The sequence below is a fragment of the Meriones unguiculatus genome, chromosome 5 (assembly GCF_030254825.1).
Source record: "Meriones unguiculatus strain TT.TT164.6M chromosome 5, Bangor_MerUng_6.1, whole genome shotgun sequence".
Lineage (NCBI taxonomy): Eukaryota > Metazoa > Chordata > Mammalia > Rodentia > Muridae > Meriones > Meriones unguiculatus.
Genome location: NC_083353.1, coordinates 44,252,563 through 44,266,487, shown reverse-complemented (window position 1 = coordinate 44,266,487; position 13,925 = coordinate 44,252,563). Strand labels below are relative to the sequence as shown.

The 13,925-nt window shown below is 47.8% G+C and overlaps 1 pseudogene; it reads left to right on the top strand.

Moving 5' to 3' along the window:
- The first annotated feature begins 9,667 nt into the window (after positions 1-9,667).
- On the top strand, positions 9,668-10,571 carry LOC132653965 (sperm motility kinase-like; annotated as a pseudogene).
- The last annotated feature ends 3,354 nt before the right edge of the window (positions 10,572-13,925 follow it).

Sequence of the window (13,925 nt, the reverse complement as noted above, 5' to 3'; positions counted from 1 at the left end):
AGTATAAATGATACTATATATAGTATAAATGATATAATTTATACTTATACTATAAAGTATAATATAAGTAAAGTATAAATGGTAGTATAGTATAAATGATACTATATATAGTATAAATGATAGTATAGTATAAATGATGCTATATATAGTATAAATGGTATAATTTATACTATACTATCCTTTATACTGTACTATCATTTAGAGTATACTATAGTATAAATGATTTATAAACCTTTATAGTATAAATTATATAAAGATCATTTAAATGATCTTTATACTATAGTATAAATGATTTTTAACTCTTTATAATAGTATAAGTTATATAAAGATCATTTTATACTATAGTATGAAGATTTTATAAAACATTTAAAGTATAAAGTTTTATAAATCATTTATAGCATAAAGATTTTATAAATCATTTATAGTATAAAGATTTATAGTATAATAGGCAAAGAATTGCTTCATCTTACTAGATATATATGTAGGTTCATTATTAGTCTTAATTTGTGAAGGTATCCCCAAAATTTCCATTATTTCCACTAACTGTGTAATTACACAATAAGCCTTTTCAGCACTTAAAGCAGTTGCCCTTTGAAACCCTGGGTATACACCTATGGTACGGGGTACATACCTTTGTTTTCCAAATTCTGCAGAATGAAACACATCCATCTGCCATATTTCACTTTTTTCGTATCCCTAGGCTTACTTCCAGCACGCAGTCGAGTGTGGTTATACAGAGGACATGTGGGACATTTTTTATTATTTCTTTGCTTGTTGCCCAAGTTATAGAAAAAAAATTAACTTTTACTTTTAACATCGTGTCTTTCATGAAATGTTGAGGTGTTGTAATTGATCAGTTTCCTCATTTGCTTGTACCAATGGACCTTTAAAGCCTGTATGAGACCGAATCTGCATGATATATAACGGAGGGTTTCTACTTTTGTTAAGCCTTTTGCAGTTGCATGAATAATAAAATTAATTCTAAACCATCAGGAATAAAGTCAGCAGTTTCTATATGCCAAACAACTCATTCTACATATTGAGAGCCAGCAATTATATTAAGATTCAGGGAAATCTACTAATACCATAAGGATTATATACAATTTTGATTTTTGAATCGATTTTTGAACTGAACTATATGGTCTTTTGATCACCTGGCTTTTGTGTGTGTGTGTGTGTGTGTGTGTGTGTGTGTGTGTGTGTTGTAAATCTTTAATCTCTCACTTGGGAGACAGAGAAAGGTGGCTGTCTGAGTTTGAGATCAGCCTGGTATACAGAGTAAACGACAGGACAGCCAGGGCTACACAGAGAAAGCCTGTCTTGAAAAACAAAAAAACAAAAAACGGTGACCATCAAAAAGCCGCAGTTTTCCATCTGTAAAATGGGGACACAGTCATTGTAGCATTCTTAGCAAGAATGCAATCCTTAAGGCTCCAATATCAACCATGGTGGTCAGCACCCTAGAGGGTTGCAAAGCCATTGCAAAGGCTTTGGGATCCATTTTCTCTCATCAGGAAAACCAAAGGAGTTCAACAGTCTTAGCCTATTGCTTCACAGCCACCACCCTCTGCCTTCGGCTGAACCAGTTTAATCCTAGGAGGTTTTCCCAACTAGTCTTAGGTCTGTGTTCACAAATCCCACACCCAACAGTGTTCAGTTGGACTTAGCAGAGCATCCGGGTTTTCCTGCCCCTACCCTACCCTGAACCCCACAAACCCCAGAGCAAAATGACACTGGCAGTAGCTGAGCATGCGTTTTCCTCCCTGATTCCACTGAGACTGTGTTATTAGGATTTCACTGCTTATTCTAAAGAACAAGTTAATTTTCCATTTTTGCATCAAATATGGAAAGGAATTACCCACTCACTGAGCTTCGCATATTTGCACATAAACTGGGCTCTTACAGGAGGAAGAGGGTCACTGGCACCAAGGGAAAACTGGACAGAACTGACTGGCTGGCTCAGGTCCCTACTCCTTTAGCTACCTGCCTTTCCTGCTACCATGCCTTCCCTGTCCTTATGGGCAGAAACTGGGGGAATCAGTGTGGTTGGTGCCCAAGCATGGCTAGGTCATTCCTTGCTCTGACATCACAAAGAGTCCTTGTGAGGAATGGTGGAACCTGGCCACATAGAGAACTCACTGGGACTGGGTTTGGTACCATCAAGTGTGGCAGCCATTGGTTGCTAGACTGAATGGTTTGAGAGTTGGTGAATCACAGCATTGGCCAGCTCCCCTAGGACAACCAGACCTGTGACCCTCAGCAGATTGAGTTTCCCTCTAACACTGTCAGTTTTGTGGCAATCACCTCTATTTATTCATTCATTGGTTTCAGGCATGATTATGCTTACCGTTATATTCTTCATCTATCTCATGCTCACTTTGATTGAATCTCGCTATCACAGTATTTATATCAACTACACAACACGAGTGATCGATCGCCCAGTGACACTTCCGTACATGTACAAGGAGAACTTTAAAGACATTCCCCTGATGACAGTGCCTACTGCCCACCCCTTCCAAGCCCTCACTCTTTCCCTTTGCTGTTCAGCACCTTGCTTCCCAAATACAAGTACGGGCCAAGTGCAGTGGACTCCTGTCCAGAGGACTGATGGACACACGGGATGGTCTCTTAAGGAAGGACACCAATGTGTCTCTGGGCTCTAGCACAAAGTCTCCTCCTAGCTGGTTATCTCAGGATCTTCCTGGCAGGTCAAGAGGCATGAGTCCAACAAAGGGGCTAGAGACAAGCGTCAGCTCAGATCTTGTGATGGTGATTGTGGAACAGGGCACCTGAAAAGGAATTCCAGGATTGAATAAGTGTAAATCTAAAAGGAGCTTGTTCTTTGAGGAAGGATGGGACTTTCCTTGGTGAGACTTGCCATGCCCTGTCCCTCCAGCATACTTCTGTCCTTCTCTCTGCCTGCAGCTGTACATTCATGGGTTATCTTCTTTCTTAAGGAGGGCGATGATGGCACCAAGCTAGGGTGTTATCAGGCACCGGAGGGGAGGGCAATAATGATTTTGAAGCAAAGAGTCGAGCCTGTGCTCTTGAGTTCTGCTGGTCCTACAGGTCAAAGAACATATTCAGGAACAAAAACTGCCTAGTGCTGGAATTATCTGCCCAGCACTGCACAGACCCCAAGCCCCAAAATAAGCACCTGTCTTTTTAGAGAAACAGGGGACTTTTTATTGTCAAGGGCAGTCTACCCAAATTTCCAAGTCTAGGCTTGGATAAAACTCCTTCCTCCAACCTTAATCTGTTTATGTTTGGGGAAAGGCAGTGGGTAACAGAACCTTCATGGTCCAGCAACAAAGCCCTTCAGGTTCCTTTCTATTTTGCCAAGGTATTGGTGATGAGAGGAGGGTCTATGGTCTGTGACTTCCAAAAATCTGATATCTGATTACAGAACTGGCAAGTTGCGCTTTGTTGCCCATTGCTGAACAGTACCTGTGTCTCCCTTTCATTGTGTGATGGTTTAGTTGACTAGACTTGCTATCCAGTGCTCAAGTGAGTGATGCACGTTCTCTGAAGAGTGAACATCCTTGTTGACCTCCTGTAAACTTCCACCCAGTTTCTCTGGCGTATGTCCCGCAGCTTGGGTGGGTGCTGTGAGGTCCACTTAATGTGAAAAACTGATGACTTTTGGTGGGAGGTGACAGCAGCCTAGCTTCAGGAGCATGGAAATGGCTGATCAGCCCTCCACCCTCAAGTGTTGTTGTCACAAGCACTTGTGGCTAGGCCCCCTGTGTAACAGCCAACCTTGAACTTTTGAAGCAGTTGGGAACCTAGGTCATGCAGAAAACAAAAGTAGTCCTTCCTCATCTTCTCTTTGCTATTGCTTTTGTATTTGGTGAGGCAGGGTCTCCTGTAGCACAGGCTGGCCTCAGCATCCCTGTGTGGCCAAAGAGGACTTGAACTGATCCTCCTGCCTCCACTTTTCTAGCTTTTCAAACTGCCAAGTGTTTATCCTTTATGAGATAAAGGATAACCTGACTTTCACCCCAACCTCTTGTCTAAGGTCCATCAGCTGACCCTTGAAGGACTCTCATTCAGGGCACAGCTAGTTGTGTCATGTATAGATGTAGAGTGTGTGTGTGTGTGTGTGTGTGTGTGTGTGTGTGTGTGTGTGTCCTCCTTAAGGTTTGGGTGTCAAAAGTCCCACAAAGAATCAAGTGTTTGAACATTGTTCCAAGCAGGTGGCACCACGTGGGGCAAACTGTGGACCTTGGGCAGTGGGCCTAGCAGGAAGAGGTGGGCCTCTGGGCATCACTGTGGACAGACACTGGAGTGTAACCAGCTTCCTCAGGCCCCTACTGCCCCACTGCCCTAGATCAGCTTTCCCGTCCCTGAGGACAGAATGTGAGGGAACTGGTCCATTCCTTGCTCTGACACCACAAGGAGCCATTGTGACACCTATCCACTTAAGGCTCTGGCTGAGCCTGCTTCTTGTCTTACAGAACAGAAGCTCTTGGTTGGAGAGCAACTGGACTTCTGTGCCCGTGACAGACTATACTCGCATTTTAGAAGCTGTTTTGACCACCATATAGTAAGTGCCTTCTGTTCTCTAACCTACAATATTTTATTATGTTTGTTTAATAAACATAAACTCTCCTTCTATTCCCTCTCTCACACACTCACACCATTCTCCACTCCTCTTGTCTTACAGAGCAGAAGTTCTTGTTAGAGAGTAACTGGACTTCTGCACCCGTGACAAGACATTCCTGGATTTTTGAAGATTTCAGACTACCGTAGAGTAAGTTTCATAAACATAAACTGTCCTCCTATTCCCTCCCTCACATGCCCTCACACCATTCCCCACTCCCATTCTCCTCAGAGAAAGGGAGGTCCCCCATGGGCACCAGCTCACCCTGGCACATCAAGTTGCCCAAAGGACTGCATGCATCCTCTCCCACTGACACCAGACAAGGCAGAGCAGCTAGGGCAAAGGGATCCAAAGGCAGGCAACAGAGGAAGAGACAGCCCTTGTTAGGGCACCCGTTGTTAGGGCACCAACATGAAGGACAATCTGCACCTCTGCTACATATGTGTAGGGGGCCAAGGTCCAGCCCAGGCATCCCCCTTTGGTTGGTGATTCAGTCTCTGTGAGCCCCCATGGACCCGGTTTAGTTGACTCTGTGGGTCTTCTCGTGGTATCCTTGACCCCTCCAGCTCCCTCACTCCTTCCTCCCACTCTTCCACAAGATTCCCCAAACTCCATCTAGTGTTTGGCTGTGGGTCTATGCATTTGTTTCCATTCACTGCTGGATGAAGCCTCTCAGAAGACAGTTATGCTAGGCTCCCATCTGCAAGCAGAGTACAGTATTATTAGTAGAGTCAACGGTTGCCTCTCTCTCCCCTAGGGTCGGTCTCAAGTTGGGTCAGTCATTGGTTGCCATTTCCCTCTATCTCGGCTCCCTGTTTAATCCTGCACTTCCTGTAGGCAGGGCTCACTTTGGGTTGAAGGCTTTGTGGGTGGGTGAGTTCCCTCCACTGGCCCCCTTGACTGGAAGTCCTGCATGGCTGCAGGAGGGGGCCACATCAGGCTCCATATCCCCTGCTGATAGGAGTCTCAGGTAGGGTCACCCCATAGACTCCTGAGAGCCACCCTCTCAGTTAATTCTTGGTGTACTCATTTTGACAACAGTGATTAGCCACCACAGCATCCTAACCTCAGCCCGAGGACACTCTCCATTTCTCGTTCACCTGAGTCGAATGAGAAAGGAACTGATGTCCTTGATGAGTGTGTATGTGCTGAGCTTTGTATGCAGAGAGCCGCTAGAGTGCCAGGGAGCAGGGGGAAAGGGAAGCATGCTACCTGTGCTCTAAAGGATGGGCATCAGTGTCCACAGCGCACCGGAAGACAACCCTCTGGAGCCTGCTGCTTTAGATGGCAAATGTACCACAAAGAGTCACGTGTTTGAACACTGGGCCCCGGCATGTGGCACTGTGTGGGGAAGTGGGGTCTTACAGGAGGAAGAGGGTCACTGGCACCAAGGGAAAACTGGACAGAACTGGCTGGCTGGCTCAGGTCCCTACGCCTTCGGCTACCTGCCTTTCCTGCTACCATGCCTTCCCTGTCCTTGCGGGCAGAAACTGGGGGAATCGGTGTGGTTGGTGCCCAGGCATGGCTAGGTCTTTCCTTGCTCTGACATCACAAAGAGTCCTTGTGAGGAATGGTGGAACCTGGCCACATAGAGAACTCACTGGGACTGGGTTTGGTCCCATCAAGTGTGGCAGCCATTGGTAGCTAGATTGAATGGTTTGAGAGTTGGTGAATCACAGCATTGGCCAGCTCCCCTAGGACAACCAGACCTGTTGATCCGCGGAAGATTGAGTTTCCCTCTAACACTGTCAGTTTTGTGGCAATCGCCTCTATTTATTCATTCATTGGTTTCAGGCATGATTATGCTTACCGTTATATTCTTCATCTATCTCATGCTCACTTTGATTGTGTCTCACTATCACAGTATTTATATCAACTACACAACACGAGTGATCAATCACCCAGTGACACTTCCATACATGTACATGGAGAACTTTGAATACATTCCCCTGATGACACTGCCTACTGCCCACCCCTTCCAAGCCCCTCACTCTTTCCCTTTGCTGTTCAGCACCTTGCTTCCCAAATACAAGTACGGGCCAAGTGCCGTGGACTCCTGTCCAGAGGACTGATGGCACACGGGATGGTCTCTTAAGGAAGGACACCAATGTGTCTCTGGGCTCTAGCACAAAGTCTCCTCCTAGCTGGTTATCTCAGGATCTTCCTGGCAGGTCAAGAGGCATGAGTCCAACAAAGGGGCTAGAGACAAGCGTCAGCTCAGATCTTGTGAGGGTGATTGTGGAACAAGGCAGCTGAAAGGGAATTCAGGGATAGAATAAGTGTAAGTCTAGAAGGAGCTTGTTCTTTGAGGAAGAATGGGACTTTCCTTGGTGAGACTTGCCATGCCCTATCCCTCCAGCCTTATTCTGTCCTTCTCTCTGCCTGCAGCTGTACATTCATAGGTTATCTTCTGTCTTAAGGAGGGCGATTATGGCACCGAGCTAGGGTGTTATCAGGCACCGGAGGGGAGGGCAATAATGATTTTGAAGCAAAGGGTTGAGCCTGTGCTCTTGAGTTCTGCTGGTCCTACAGGTCAAAGAACATATTCAGGAACAAAAACTGCCTAGTGCTGGAATTATCTGCCCAGCACTGCACAGACCCCAAGCCCCAAAATAAGCACCTGTCTTTTTAGAGAAACAGGGGACTTTTTATTTTCAAGGGCAGTCTACCCAAATTTCCAAGTCAAGGCTTGGATAAAACTCCTTCCTCCAACCTTAATCTGTTCATGTTTGGGGAAAGGCAGTGGGTAACAGAACCTTCATGGTCCAGCAACAAAGCCCTTCAGGTTCCTTTCTGTTTTGCCAAGGTATTGGTGATGAGAGGAGAGTCTATGGTCTGTGACTTCCAAAAATCTGATATCTGATTACAGAACTGGCAAGTTGCGCTTTGTTGCCTGTTGCTGAACGGTACCCGTGTCTCCCTTTCATTGTGTGATGGTTTAGTTGACTAGACTTGCTATGCAGTGCTCAAGTGAGTGATGCACGTTCTCTGAAGAGTGAACATCCTTGTTGACCTCCTGTAAACTTCCACCCAGTTTCTCTGGCGTATGTCCCGCAGCTTGGGTGGGTGCTGTTAGGTCCACTTAATGTGAAAAACTGATGACTTTTGGTGGGAGGTGACAGCAGCCTAGCTTCAGGAGCATGGAAATGGCTGATCAGCCCTCCACCCTCAAGCGTTGTTGTCACAAGCACTTGTGGCTAGGCCCCCTGTGTAACAGCAACCTTGAACTTTTGAAGCAGTTGGGAACCTAGGTCATGCAGAAAACAAAAGCAGTCCTTCCTCATCTTCTCTTTGCTATTGCTTTTGTATTTGGTGAGGCAGGGTCTCCTGTAGCACAGGCTGGCCTCAGCATCCCTGTGTGGCCAAAGAGGACTTGAACTGATCCTCCTGCCTCCACTTTTCTAGCTTTTCCAACTGCCAAGTGTTTATCCTTTATGAGATAAAGGATAAACTGACTTTCACCCCAACCTCTTGTCTAAGGTCCATAAGCTGACCCTTGAAGGACTCTCATTCAGGGCACAGCTAGTTGTGTCATGTATAGATGTAGTGTGTGTGTGTGTGTGTGTCCTCCTTAAGGTTTGGGTGTCAAAAGTCCCACAAAGAATCAAGTGTTTGAACATTGTTCCAAGCAGGTGGCACCACGTGGGGCAAACTGTGGACCTTGGACAGTGGGCCTAGCAGGAAGAGGTGGGCCTCTGGGCATCACTGTGGACAGACACTGGAGTGTAACAAGCTTCCTCAGGCCCCTACTGCCCCACTGCCCTAGACCAGCTTTCCCGTCCCTGAGGACAGAATGTGAGGGAACCATGGGGATGTGCCTAGTGACCACTTGTCCATTCCTTGCTCTGACACCACAAGGAGCCATTGTGACACCTATCCACTTAAGGCTCTGGCTGAGCCTGCTTCTTGTCTTACAGAGCAGAAGCTCTTGGTTGGAGAGCAACTGGACTTCTGTGCCCGTGACAGACTATACTCGCATTTTAGAAGCAATTTTGACCACCATATAGTAAGTGCCTTCTGTTCTCTAACCTACAATATTTTATTATGTTTGTTTAATAAACATAAACTCTCCTTCTATTCCCTCCCTCACACCCTCACACCATTCTCCACTCCTCTTGTCTTACAGAGCAGAATAGAGAGTAACAGGATTTCTGCACCATGACAAGACATTCCTGGATTTTTGAAGATTTTGAACCATCATAGTAAGTTCATTCTGTTTTCTATCTGAGAACATTTTATTATGTTTATTTTATATACAGAAAGTCTCCTCCAATTCATGTAAGGGACCCTCTTTGTTTTAAAGTAAAGATTTTTGCAGATGGGGTAATCTGGAGAGCTGGCCCATCATTTCAAGAGCATGTACTCTTGGAACTAGGTTTGATGTACAGCTCTTCTATGGGAGATCATAACTGCCTGTAGCATTATCTAGATAGACATTATCACCATGTAATTGATGTGTAGTAGCAGAGAGTGCACTTGCGTGTGGGCATGTGAACATGTGTATGGATGTCCTCAGAGGCCCGTGGTGTAGGATCTCCTAGAGCTGGGTTTGGAGTAATTGTGAGCCACCTGACCTGGATCCTAAGAACCAAATTTCGGTAGGTCCTTTGCAGAGCTAGTTGTACCTGGACTCAGGGGCTGGCTGCCCTGCACGGACACCGCTGGGCTTGGGAGGTGTCTGTTGTTCTATATACTTCTCTCGCATCTAATTTTATTCGTGCCTGCTCTCTTCCAGTAGAGGTGAGCTCAGGGTTAGGGGATAACCATCCTTTCTTATCAGTGGCTCTTAGTTTCTAGAATCCTTTGGTTGGTTCTTCCAGTTTGCAGTTGATTCCTGTCAAACCAATCTGTCATATTTTGCTCTACACTGCTTTGGAACATACTTCATTCTTGTCTATCTAAGCATTTAAGTACCCAGTTAGGTGGTCTGAAATGTGTCTGACCTCTTCCTTCCTTCCTTCCTTTCCTAGTCTTTTGGATGTAGGAATTCATAGCTCTAAATACTCTCCTAGGCCTGATTTTAAGTCTGTCAACTTTCACATTGAACTTTTTGGCTCTAGCCATATGAAGGAGGAGGGCCTGACTCTGAAGCAGGACATGGAGGCCTGCTCCTCTGTGGAGGACCCCTTCAACACCGACTATAGAATGATGAGGACTCTGGGACACGGACATTTTTCTGAAGTGAAACTCGCCTTCCATGTTCCCACTGTGACCTGTGTGGCTGTAAAACTCCTTAGAAATAAGAAGAAGTACAACTCGATTTTTAACAGTGAAATAAGCGTTATGAAATCCATGAACCACCCCAATATTATCAAACTTTTTCACGTGATCGAGACGGAAGAGATCACCTACCTGGTGATGGAGCATGCCTCAGAGGGAGAGCTGCTGCGGAGGATCCTGGAACGGGGGTCTCTACCGGAGTGCGAGGCTGAAAGGATATTTACTCAGGTGGTGCATGCAGTGAATTACTGTCATAACAATCAAGTTGTCCATAGAGATATAAAAGCCACCAACATCCTTATGGACTGCAGGGGGAATGCCAAGCTGATTGATTTTAGCCTCGCTGTGAAAGTAACTCCTGGGCAGAAGCTGCGGGGTTTCTGTGGCACTCTGCCCTATTGTGCCCCAGAACTCTTTGCACCCGGGGAATACGATGCTTACCCCATCGACATGTGGTGTTTAGGGATTCTCCTCTTTCTCATGGTGGCTGGGCATTTCCCTTTCCAAGCCAAATCTGTGGCAGGCATGAGGAACGAGGTCACCTCAGGCAACTTCACCATTCCTAAGCATGTTTCTATCGACATTTTCAATGTCATCTTGGAATTACTGATAATCAATCCCAGAAGAAGGCCCACCATCAAGGACATCATGAGGCGCCCCATGATCAGGGCCAGTGAGGCACGTTCACCACCTACTTCCACCCCTAGCCTCCCAGGCACCCCGAGCCCTAGCATTGTCGGGACCATGAGAGTCATGGGCTATAAGCCTGAAGTAATCATTGAATCCCTGAGAGACCAAAAATACAACGAGGTGATGGCAACTTATCTTATATTGCAACACCAGTCACCTGCGGGAGACTATGGCCACAACCAGGTGAATCCTGTGAAAACCAGGCAGCCAGGCACTGTCCTCTGCCTGACAGAGCCTTACACTTATCCTGGATCCCTAAGGAGAGCTGAACCTGTTCCCTATACCTTTACCTTGCCATCTAAGGGCCAGGAAAAAGAGGAGGAGCATTATTCCAGGAAACTTGCCAGATGCCATAGCATGCCTGCCACCCTATGCTGCCATCCAGACACACACCCTCTCCACCTGGGCTGTCCTATTGCTAAGTCCATCAAGGGCAGCATCCTGGAAATGAATATTTATTTTTCACAGGTTGGATCACGTGACAGCCACACTGATAGTGACCATCCATCTCTGGGTCTATACACCAACTCTTCTAGAACATCCCAGAATGAGGGTACAAGTGACTTAGAGAGCCACATGTCTTACAGTCACCAATCTGAATCCTGGAGTTTCCTGGAGGAAGAGGACAGCTCAAGCTCCTCCTCTGAGGATTTATCGGAGATGACAACAGTCATAGAGATAGAGTCGACTATAGTCGCAGAGGAAAAGACTCTAACACAGGAAGACATCGATGCTCAGGAAGCAATCATTGCCCTGAGAGTGAACATCATCAAGGAGGACACCATGCCTGAAGTGAGGGAGGAGGAAGAGACCGAGGAGGGAGAGACCCAGGAGAACAACATCACAGCTGGCCAGCCTCAGGACGCTGGCATAGCTTCCCCACAGGAAGAGACCAAGGACGACAACATCACACCTGGCCAGCCTCAGGACGCTGGCACAGCAAGCCCTCAGGAAGAGACCGAGGATGACATCACACCTGGCCAACCTCAGGTCACTGGCACAGGTCTCCCTCAGCAAGAGACCAAGGACGACACCACACCTGGCCAGCCTCAGGACCCTGGCACAGCTCTCCCTCAGCAAGAGACTGAGGATGACATCACACCTGGCCAGCCTTAGGACGCTGGTACAGGTCTCCCTCAGCAAGAGACCGAGGACGACATCACACCTGGCCAGCCTCAGGAAGCTGGCACAGCTCTCCCTCAGCAAGGGACCGAGGACAGCATCACACCTGGCCAGCCTCTGGACGCTGGCAGAGCTCTCCCTCAGCAAGAGACCGAGGACGACATCACACCTGGTCAGCCTCAGGAAGCTGGCACAGCTCTCCCTCAGCAAGGGACCGAGGATAACATCACACCTGGCCAGCCTCTTGACGCTGGCACAGGTCTCCCTCAGCAAGGGACCGAGGATAACATCACACTTGGCCAGCCTCAGGACACTGGTACAGCTTCCCCACACAACCAGCGTCAACGCTGGAAGCGGGTGAAGAAGACAATCATGAACGACCACAGACATCTGTGCTGCTGCTGCCTGCCACCTGCTAAGACAGAGGCCGCCTCATGTAAGAACATGACTCCAATGAAAAGGGTCCTTGGAGCCACCCTCAGCACCAGGTGAGTGCATTACTTTACTTCATTTTATTCACTTTTCCTTCTGTCCTTTGTAACTAATGATAATTTGCCCACTGTGATCTTAACAACCTCTGTCACTTCAGAAAGACCAATACCATAGTAATCCTGGTAATGTGACCTCAGGCTTGTTAAGCAAGAAGTAGATTGTATACATATGCTGATAAAGCAGGAAGAGGAGAAGGTGGGGCATGGCAAAGTCAGCAGAGATTGCTGAGAGACCAGTAGGGCACTTTGGTGCTGCAGGGCAAGCACAGAAAGTTCTGTGTGCTTCAAAGTCAGTAAGAGTCACTTACCTGTGTCTTTTTGCTTTGAAGTCCTAAAGACGACAGGCCCCATCTCCATGGCTTGTGGGCCATGGGTTGGGGATCAGCCTGGATGAGATGTGAAAAGCCTCTCGGGGAAGCCAGGCCAGATGTCCAGAACCGAGTGTGGTCACAGGAGCATTCTGCACAGGACCTATCCCAGTGCAGATCTATCCAGGTAAAATCCCAGGCAGGAGGGGCTGGCTTTCCACTGGGTCTTCCTCAGAGGGGAAGGGCTGAGGTGCAGAGGTGCCCTAAAGCTTTATGTGGCACACTGATCCCTTGCTCTCTCCCCCAGCCTGCATAAACATCACAGACTGCCCTCTGGGTAGTGATTGTCCTTTACTCCCCATTTCTTGGCAGGAAATATGATCTTTTCCACAAAGTAAAACTTCTTCCCATAGTGATATAGTTTCCAATCTCCCTGTCCCACCTGCACCAATAAACCATCCTACCACACACCATCACAGTAAAATTGACCAAGGAGGACACCATCATACCAGACACCATCATAAGAGACAACATCACGACCAAAAAGATCAAGGAGGAAACCATAACTAAAGAGACCAAGGAGGAAGAGAACGAGGGAAGCACCACCATACCAGACAACAACATACGAGATACCATCACAACAAAAGAGATCAAGGAGGATACCATCATAACTGAAGAGGCCAAGGAGGAAGAGAACGAGGGCGACAACACCAAACCTGGCCAGCCTCAGGATGCTGGGAAAGCTCTCCCTCAACAAGAGACCCAGGACAACACCACACCTGGTGAGCTTCAGGAAGCTGGCAGAGCTCTCCCTCAGCAAGAGCCCGAGGATGACATCACACCTGGCCAGCCTCTGGACGCTGGCACAGGTCTCCCTCAGCAAGAGACCGAGGACGACATCACACCTGGCCAGCCTCAGGACGCTGGCACAGCTCTCCCTCAGCAACAGCCCAAGGACAACATCACACCTGGCCAGCCTCAGGACGCTGGTACAGGTCTCCCTCAGCAAGAGACTGAGGATGACATCACACCTGGCCAGCCTCCGGACGCTGGCACAGGTCTCGATCAGGAAGAGACCGAGGATGACAAGACACCTGGCCAGCCTCCGGACGCTGGCACAGCTCTCCCTCAGCAAGAGACCGAGGACGACATCACACCTGGCCAGCCTCAGGATGCTGGCACAGCTCTCCCTCACAACACCACACCTGCCCAGCCTCAGGATGCTGGCACAGCATTCCCTCAGCAAGAGACCGAGGACAACACCACACCTGGCCAGCTTCAGGAAGCTGGCAGAGCTCTCCCTCAGCAAGAGCCCGAAGATGACTTCACACCTGGCCAGCCTCTGGACGCTGGCACAGTTCTCCCTCAGCAAGAGACCGAGGAAGACATCACACCTGGCCAGCCTCAGGACACAGGTACAGCTCTCCCTCAGCAAGAGACCGAGGACGACATCACACCTGGCCAGCCTCCGGACGCTGGCACAGTTCTCCC